Genomic DNA, 8,736 nt, shown 5'->3' with positions numbered 1-8,736 from the left:
AGCTTTCATTGGATACTAATTTTCATTGATCTCTGGCAATATGTCAATTGGTAATCTATGACTCGTTCAGAAAACCATTGGATGATTACCAAGAAATGATAGATATTATCCAAAGGTAACATCGATCTCTATATATTAAATTCTGCTCTTTTAACTTGGTAATAGATAATTAATAATGATCGTTTTATTGCTAGGGTTTGGGCTGGGTTCGTGCAGAAACACCGTCCAGAGTTGAATGCAGCACTTTCAAAGCCCATCTTACTTCAATGGTTCTACGACAGACACCGGGCAACAATTTGTGTGGCTACTATGTGTGCGACTTTATGACGGTTTATGCAAAAAGAACTAATCTTGAGCACCTAAAAGTATGTAACATGTATATATAATAAGTTTATTTCATTTATTTGTTGCTATTTAATAAATCCTATTCATACCTCTAACTTTTTTCTTTAATGTCTATTAAAGGAGACGTGGCTGAAGGAGCAGGTGTTGGATGCGGTGCGCCTAAAAGGAATTCAGGAGACAATCGTAGGATTTTTTAACGACCAAGTCCTAGACCCCGGCGGCGAGTGCTACTTCAACCCTCACGAGTAGATGAAACCAAATAACGATGATCATTTGTACGATGCTTGAGTGGCGGAGATAAATTGTGTTGTAAATAATTTGTCCGTGAAGCATATGTGTAAATATTATATTATGGACCTATAGATACATATTATTTATATATATATATATATAGTGTTTTATAGTATATTTATATGTAATGCTTTAAATTATATAAATTATAGGTGCGCGTTCCATAAACTACCAGCAAACAATACGCATTCGAAAATAACAATAACATAATTGTAAACCCTAAATGGAAAACCAAATGAAAAGAAAAAGAAAAAAGAAAAAAGTCTTTAGTCCCGGTTGGTAGCAACAACCGGGACTAAAACTGGAGGCCAGGTGGCACACCCTGGCGCACCTTTTAGTCCCGGTTGCTGTTACCAACCGGGACTAAAGGTCCAAAGGTGGACCTTTAGTCCCGGTCCACGGAACCAGGACTAAAGGTGGGACATTTAGTTCCGAAACCTTTAGCCCCGGTTCCGTACCGGGACTAATGGCTCTTACGGCACGGGGCTAAAGCCCTTCCCTGTACTAGTGACATCACTAGGAGAAATTAAAAAATCTGGTTGTGCCTTGAAGTAGAATATTTGTTCTTCAAGGGGGTTATCAGTTTAATCTTGATGAACACATTTATTTGACATACAGTAAACCATTAATCTTTTACGATGGTGTTGCTCATGAAGACATGGCTCTAGTTTTTAATTTTCACGATAGCAAACATGTAACACCTTTTTTGAGCTCAGATGGTTCGAGGACGGATGTCCCATCTATAGACACACAGTTCTTGATGGGCGTCAACCATCATCACGGGTACCAAAGCTTATGCTACATGTAATCCAGCGGATCAAGGCTACAAGTACTGCCCATACATAGATTGCAAAAATCTAAGGTGATTCAAAGACTACCCGATATGGAGTAAGCATGAGGAGGTTATGCCTTCCAAAATTTTTGACAAAATCAGTAGTCTAGCAATTTCGTTTGTATTTGACAAATATTATCCAATTATGGAGTAACTAGGTTCAAAAGATTTATCTCGCAAATTCGTCTCTCTAAATTACAGATAGACTGTATAATTAGTTATTGTTTTTATCTATATTTAATGATTCATGCATGTGCCGTAAGATTCGATGTGACAGAGAATCTGAAAAATTTTACAAAATATATTAAGAACTAAACAAGGCCTAACGGCCTCATGCTTACTCCATATCATTCCTAGAAGATGTGATCATGCCTGAACAGCGTAAGGAAACTTGTGTGACAGAGAAAAAATTGTTATTAACGAGGAAACGATGGGTTGGTGTGTGTCGATGGCCCTGTTTGATACTCTAGCTAAGTTAGAGGTTAGAGCTATTTTCTAGCTCATGATTAGCCCTCAACTAACTTTAGCCAAAGAGGTGTTTCGATGTAATATTGATAGTAAATGTGTTTTCCTAATCTTTGGCTCCTTCCCACCCAGATTTGGTGTGGCCGGCCTCCTCCCGTTCACAAATGACATGGCTCCACATGGTACCTTGTGGGCTGTTTTGCTAGTGCTGGCTGTTGGGCATTCTTAACGTCACTACCAATAGTAGACTTAATTTTCTAATTCTAATAACGGCGATAAAAATGTCAAACATATCCCTCATGCCACTTAAGCTAAGTTGTCATCCCCAGCATGACATAAGAGACGCGGTATTGAAATATACAATTGCTCTTCTAAATAAATAATAAATGAGATCTCCAAGCGCACAGATTAATACCGATGTAGCATTTTAACCGGGAAGTATTCCACGTATCGTTATTTATATTTTTACCACTCGGAAGGGATTGCTAAACATCAATATTGATTATGGAATGGAATATAGAATTGAGTATCTATCATTGCATGTATAATTGAGAGCATTTATCTATCTCTTTTATACAGGGATAAATGTCACATAAAATATAGATAAAGTATGAATGGTGACAAAGATAATTAATCTGATCAGCATAACTTAGCCACATATAAATATGATAAGCACCTCAATAGATATTCTAGCAAGTCATTAGCATGGAATTAGGACGAACTATAAGAATATTTCCTAAGTTATTCTCAACTATACAGTCTAGCATATCATAGTTAGTGCAATTATACTTGGCAATCATTGCGAGACAGGACTATGCCCATGCATAGTGATATTATCAAGGAAGATAAGAAACATATCAATCACTCCCCTGTAATAATGTTGCTCTGCCAGCCCTATACACGAGCGGGGGACTATATAAGAATCAATGGAGCTGTCACTACCACGAACTACCCCGCGATCTGGCATATAGGGTACAATCGTAGATAAATACGGTATAGACACCACGCCTACACAATACTTATCATTTACCCACTGTACACATGGATAAATTCTATACAATCCTAAACATATAAATAATTCCAATCTAACTAAGCCAAACATATAACTATGATAAACTAAGAACAATATAATTGCGAATATAAACAAGTAGAGCAAAGTCATAATCAATATATTGAAGTAGAACAAAGTCATATTCATAATATTGAAGAACAAAGATGAACAATTGAAGAACAATAGAGAATTACCAAGAATCCTCTTGACAGATCCGAAAACCAATCAAAGATTGACTCCTTCTAGTTCTAATCCTATGTAGCTATACTAAACTAGAGATCTAATTGATGTGGTGGTTCTAGGGCTTGATCAGAGGCTTCTTCTCCTAAGATGAATAACGAATTAGGGTTCAGAGGTCCTCTCCTCTAGGGGCCAGGGGGTCTGTTTATATAGTCCTTCCAAGTGAATGTGGGTTGTCGGATCAAACCGACATTAATCGCACGGTTTTCTTTGATCCTTTAGGTCGGTGGAGCATAATCCGCGAAGTTGAAGCTGATTGGCCCCGAGGCTAGGGCCTGCCCCCGAGCCTGTCTAGTCTCCCATTCATTCTCGTGGCTTCTGGACTCTTCTAGATGTAGGATAATTGCGCGGCACATTAATATCTCTATATAAACCCGACGTGTGGGCCTTTCTTCCATAATTCCTGATAACCCCCTGCAAAAATAGACAAACACCAAAACTTGTGGAATTCTGTCAGATAAAACCCTAAGTCTGGATGTCGGTTGCATTTGGATCCTTTTCTTTATTTATTTGTTGATTATATTTGATACTTAAGGACCGTCAACAAACTCCCCCAAGCTTACCTCTTGCTCGTCCCTGAGCAAGCATAATCTCAGTGATGGATCAGAAGTTGTTGTAATGCCTTTAAAAGTTGACGGTACACATGCTTTCAAATGAGGTCTCATCTCTGAGTTAGAGTAAACTGTGAAGACTTAAAACTTACTTATTTTACCTTTCACCATTAGACTTGTAACTGTCACTTCTGTCTTGAGTAGTTAAAAGATAGAACAGTCTAGTCAAGTGCCATGTCTCTTATTCTTGATCAGCTATAGCTCTGGAGTTTTTGCAGATTTTCAAATAAAACTCAAAGATTCCTTATATGACTCTCTCAGATCTCTCTTTTGTGTTATTTCTGGATCCTTACCAAGGCAGTGATAGTATATGCCTTCTCTCAAAATATGTAGTATTTGTGGTATAAGGCATAATGACATTGCCTTTTCTCTCATCCTACTCTAATAAGGCTTTAATATCTGGAGCTCATAGGTGGGAGATAAAGTATACATACTTACAAGACATTTATTGCATAGTCAAACCATGGATCTAAAGAAACAAGTCAATAAGTCAAATCAAGATGTGCATGTGTGGCGAATGAATGGTGTATGTTGATGATGGTGATAACAATGGTGAAAGTCTAATTCTAATTTTGCTCTTTTGAGGGGATACATACCTTTCTTGCTCTTTTGAAACTTTTAAAGACAATGAGATGCGCTATATTTTCTTTTTCTCTCAGGTGGGTGTTTTGTACCCCTAATTCTACTGTCGGACACTTGTCCATTTTTACCTCTCATCTCACTTTTTCTTTTCTTCGAGGTTCCGGGCACTTGCCCCTTTTTATTTTCTCGTATCTTTTTTTTTCTCTATTTTTTAGAGCACTCATCTCCTGAAATAATATAGCAAGTGGTGGTAACCAAGATAACTTGAGCATTTATTTCACAGGGAAAACAGGAATGTTTTTGGCTATTCTCTCCCGAATTAGGAGTAGAATATTTTTGGGTGGTTCTGGAGATGGAAATGGGTCGATATATGTGGATGCGTACTTCTGGAGTAGAAGCAGCATGTGTGAGTGAACGTGCAAGTAAATCTTGATTTTAACCACATGACAAGCTCCTAAGGGTCTACACAGCTTGACCACACTCAATGCTCATAAGTAGTAAAAAGTAAATGTGTGGCTCAAAGTCTAGCAAGCATGTATATATGGCTGTGGTAGGAATTTAAACTCTCATCATACAGGAACTCATCATGTGATATTTTAAAGATTTTCAAAGACAAAATTCTCCAGAATTCTAGCATCTCTAGGAACAGATAAATAGCAGCTCAACCTTCCCATATCGTATCCGTTAACGACTTAAACTTCAGATCAAGTTCTCTTCCCACAAGTTCAGGTTTAGAGCAAGCTTTAAATTATAACAGTTATGTCTAAACTAGAGAGAGAACCTCAAATTTAAAAATTAGGCAGAGCAACTATTTATCATATCCATGCTAGAGTTTTATTAAGATTCAGTTTAGCATAGCCACTTTATTTATTTATTAAGCACACTAAGCAAAAGATACATATATATATATATAAGCACAAAATCTTTATTTGGTTTTTCATGGTTATGTATATTTATATTTTAATATAGTATAAGTATAAAGATAGATAGAAATACTTAGCGGGATAAATGGGGGTGCTCTCCCCCAAGCTGGATTTTGACGTAATTTCTTCTGATGTAGCTAGCAGGTGGCAGAGGTGTATTTGAAAATCGGCAGCATCGTGACAGCGATTAGAATGTCCTCCGTCTGCTAGTTTTCTTGATCCTTGAATTCTGTGGAGCTCAAATAGACAAGAAAGCTTTGTGGAACTGATTAAGTGTTAGCATAAATATCTAGCCTTTATCATGTTGAGCCTCCTCAATAAATGTTACTCTCTATTTTTATATTTTCATTTTATAAAGCAGAAAAATATGCCACCATAGTGAATGTACTTATGGGTTTTATGCCACTCGTATACTCACATGGGGCTTACTGTTTTTTTAACATTTTTATTTTCTTTTTAAAATGATATGAACCTGATTAACTAAGTAAACTATTTTAGATAATTGAAAGGAAAAGGATAACTACCAAGTTTACCTCTGGCAAGGCGTTCGGTGTTTTTAAGTCCTCCGAACGGGACTCTCTATTTTCTCAGCTGTTCTGGGATTCGTTGGATGGCGTAGTCGGTGCTTCTGGTGGCGCCTCCTCTTCGTGTATATCTATCTTCTCTCTCCACACCTGACTCGGTGCTACGGTCTCCTCAGGTTAATTCTGTTCAAGTTGTATGTCTTCAGACCTTACCACTTCTCCTTCGTAGTCTGCTCATCCGTCCTTGATGATTTGCCTCCTCTGGTTGCGGTTGTGTCGTCTTCTTCTTGTCCTGACCTGCTTAGAATCTTTAACTATATAATTAGGGTCAGTAAAATAGCGGCGTACCTTCTCTGAGGGAAAGTGTATGTGGACTTCTCATGTTCCAATGTAGATGATTGCTTTAACGGTGCTGAGGAACGGTTTCCCAAGGATGATGGGTGGATCGTACTCATCTTCTCCCATGTAAATAACCTGAAAGTCTGTATGGACAAAATGATTGTCTATTTTGACAGGGACATCAGTTACTATACCTTCAACCTTTCGGAATGTCTGATCTGCCATCTAGAGCTGAATGTATATTGGTTTTAAGGGCATGGTTCCGAACAAGAGCCGATAGGTGACTGCGGCCATTATGTTGACGCCTGATCCGGTGTCGCAAAGTGTCTTGTAGAAGTTGTACCCATTGATAGAGCAATAGATGCTTGGCATACCTGGGTCGTCCTTCTTGGTCAGAAATGGTGACTTAAGTCGATGATCTTGACCTCCATGAACTGCAGTGACCATCTTAGCTGACTCGGTCCACACTTACTTGTTCCTGTTCCTCCTGTTGGTCATCTTCCTTGGTTCATGTCGGGATTGCTCTGGGATTTGTATAGTCTTGTTCTTGAAGGAAAATGTCTCCTTTCTCCCTTTGATGTAGAAACTGATCTTGGCAGCACTAGCGTAGATGACAGCTCCCGAGGTGTTTAAGAATGGCCTCCGTAAGATGATGGGTGCCCTCTCATCATTACCGGTCTCTATCACCATGAAGTCTGCTGGGGCGTATAAGGTACCAACTCGGACACAGAGGTTCTTCAATATTCCCTTGGGGAAACTTAACGTCTGATCTGCAAACTGCAAACACATGGTTGTTTCTAATAAAGGATATGTAAAGAATTTTTCATAGAGTACCCTAGGCATAATGTTGACACTAGAGCCAAAGTCACAGAGTGCTTCTGGGAAGTCCACCGTGCCGATGGAGATCGGGATGACAGGGCGTCCTAGATCGCCTCTCTTGACCGGCAGAAGGTCAGTAGTAACTTCAGTAACGGGGTTACTCTAGTAGTTACCTGCATCAAACATGTCTACAAGATTTGCAGATTCTGATCCTTCCGGTTGTGATGGTCTACCGGGGTTAGTAGCAGGAACAACAGCAGTTCAATCATTCAATTAAAGCTAATTTGATTCTTGATGGCAGTAGAGAAATTATCCATTCTATTATTTATATTTTCTAATATTTTATCATTAGATGCCAATTTCTTAGATAGGTTATCCATTAACTTTTTTTGATTAGACACTAACTCTCTCAGAGGTGGAAAATTATTATTATTGTTGAAAGAATTGTTACCTTGATAATTACCTGAGTAGTTAGGCCTCTGTTGATTCCAACCTTGATTTTGTTGAGGACGGTTGTAGTAGTTGTTGTTGTTATTGTTGATGTAGTTCACATCCTCAAGCATCTCAGGGCAGTGATTGCCTGAGTGTCCAGTATCTCCACACTCCTCACAAGTCATGTGAGAGTCGTAGATGTGCACAACTTCTTTCTTATCTCCAGGTCTATCATCGAGCTTCTTCATGAGCAGGTCTAGCTTTGCAGACAACATGTCTACCTCCTTGAGCTGATGCATACCTCCACCTCTCTTGCGTGTCTGGGTCCTTTCTTCATTCCAGCCTTGGTTGGACGTCATCATCTCCACAAGAGTTGTGGCTTGTTGTATGGTGAGTGATAGGAATGCTCCTCCAGCTGCAGCATCCATGGTCTCTCGGGCACTGTTGCCGAGCCCATGATAAAATGTCTGCATTAGTAGCCAACTCTCCATTCCATGGTGGGGACATTCTAGGATGTAGTCTTGCAAGCACTCCCATGCTTCTAGAACAGATTCATCATGTTGTTGCTGAAAACTTGTAATTTTCCCACGGAGAGCATTGGTCTTGCCCATGGGAAAGAACTTAGCCAGAAAATTCGTGGAGCAGAGTGCCCACGTAGTATTCTTCTCCTTTGTAGCGTAGAACCACTGCTTCGCTCTCCCCAACAGTGAGAATGGGAAGAGGCGAAGTAGTATAGCATCTCTGGGGACTCCTGATATGGTGAATGTGCTGCATATCTCCAGGAAGTGTTGGAGATGAGCACTAGCATCTTCGTCTGCCTTCCCACAGAACTGGTTGGATTGCACCATATTGATAAGTCTAGGCTTGAGCTCAAAGTTGCCATCGATCTCTGCAGCAGGTCCAGTGCGGATGTTGTCCATAGTGAGAGCTGAGAACTCGTGGATCGATTTGTTCGCCATGACTTCGAACTCTGAAGACAAGTTCCGGATCAAACTTCGGTGATCTTCTTGATTAGATGAAGCTTCGTGCTGAAGTGTTGATGATCTCTTCTTGAGCTTGGCTCTTGTTTTTCTGAATAACGCTTCGGGATTGTCAATAAAATTTCCTGGAAGATGTTTTCTATTCATACTTTACCCTGCATAAGATAAAATAGAAAAATATCAGGGTAAAACTGTATGAGAGAATTGATAATCTCAATCATATTAGTGATGCGAATGATGACTCGAAATTCCATATTCATTCCTGATTAGTAATCAACCTTCCCCGGCAACGGAGCCAAAAA

This window comes from Sorghum bicolor, chromosome 5 (assembly GCF_000003195.3).
Source record: "Sorghum bicolor cultivar BTx623 chromosome 5, Sorghum_bicolor_NCBIv3, whole genome shotgun sequence".
Classification (NCBI taxonomy): domain Eukaryota; kingdom Viridiplantae; phylum Streptophyta; class Magnoliopsida; order Poales; family Poaceae; genus Sorghum; species Sorghum bicolor.
The sequence above is the reverse complement of the archived record's forward strand: the minus strand, read 5'-3'. Positions refer to the sequence as shown.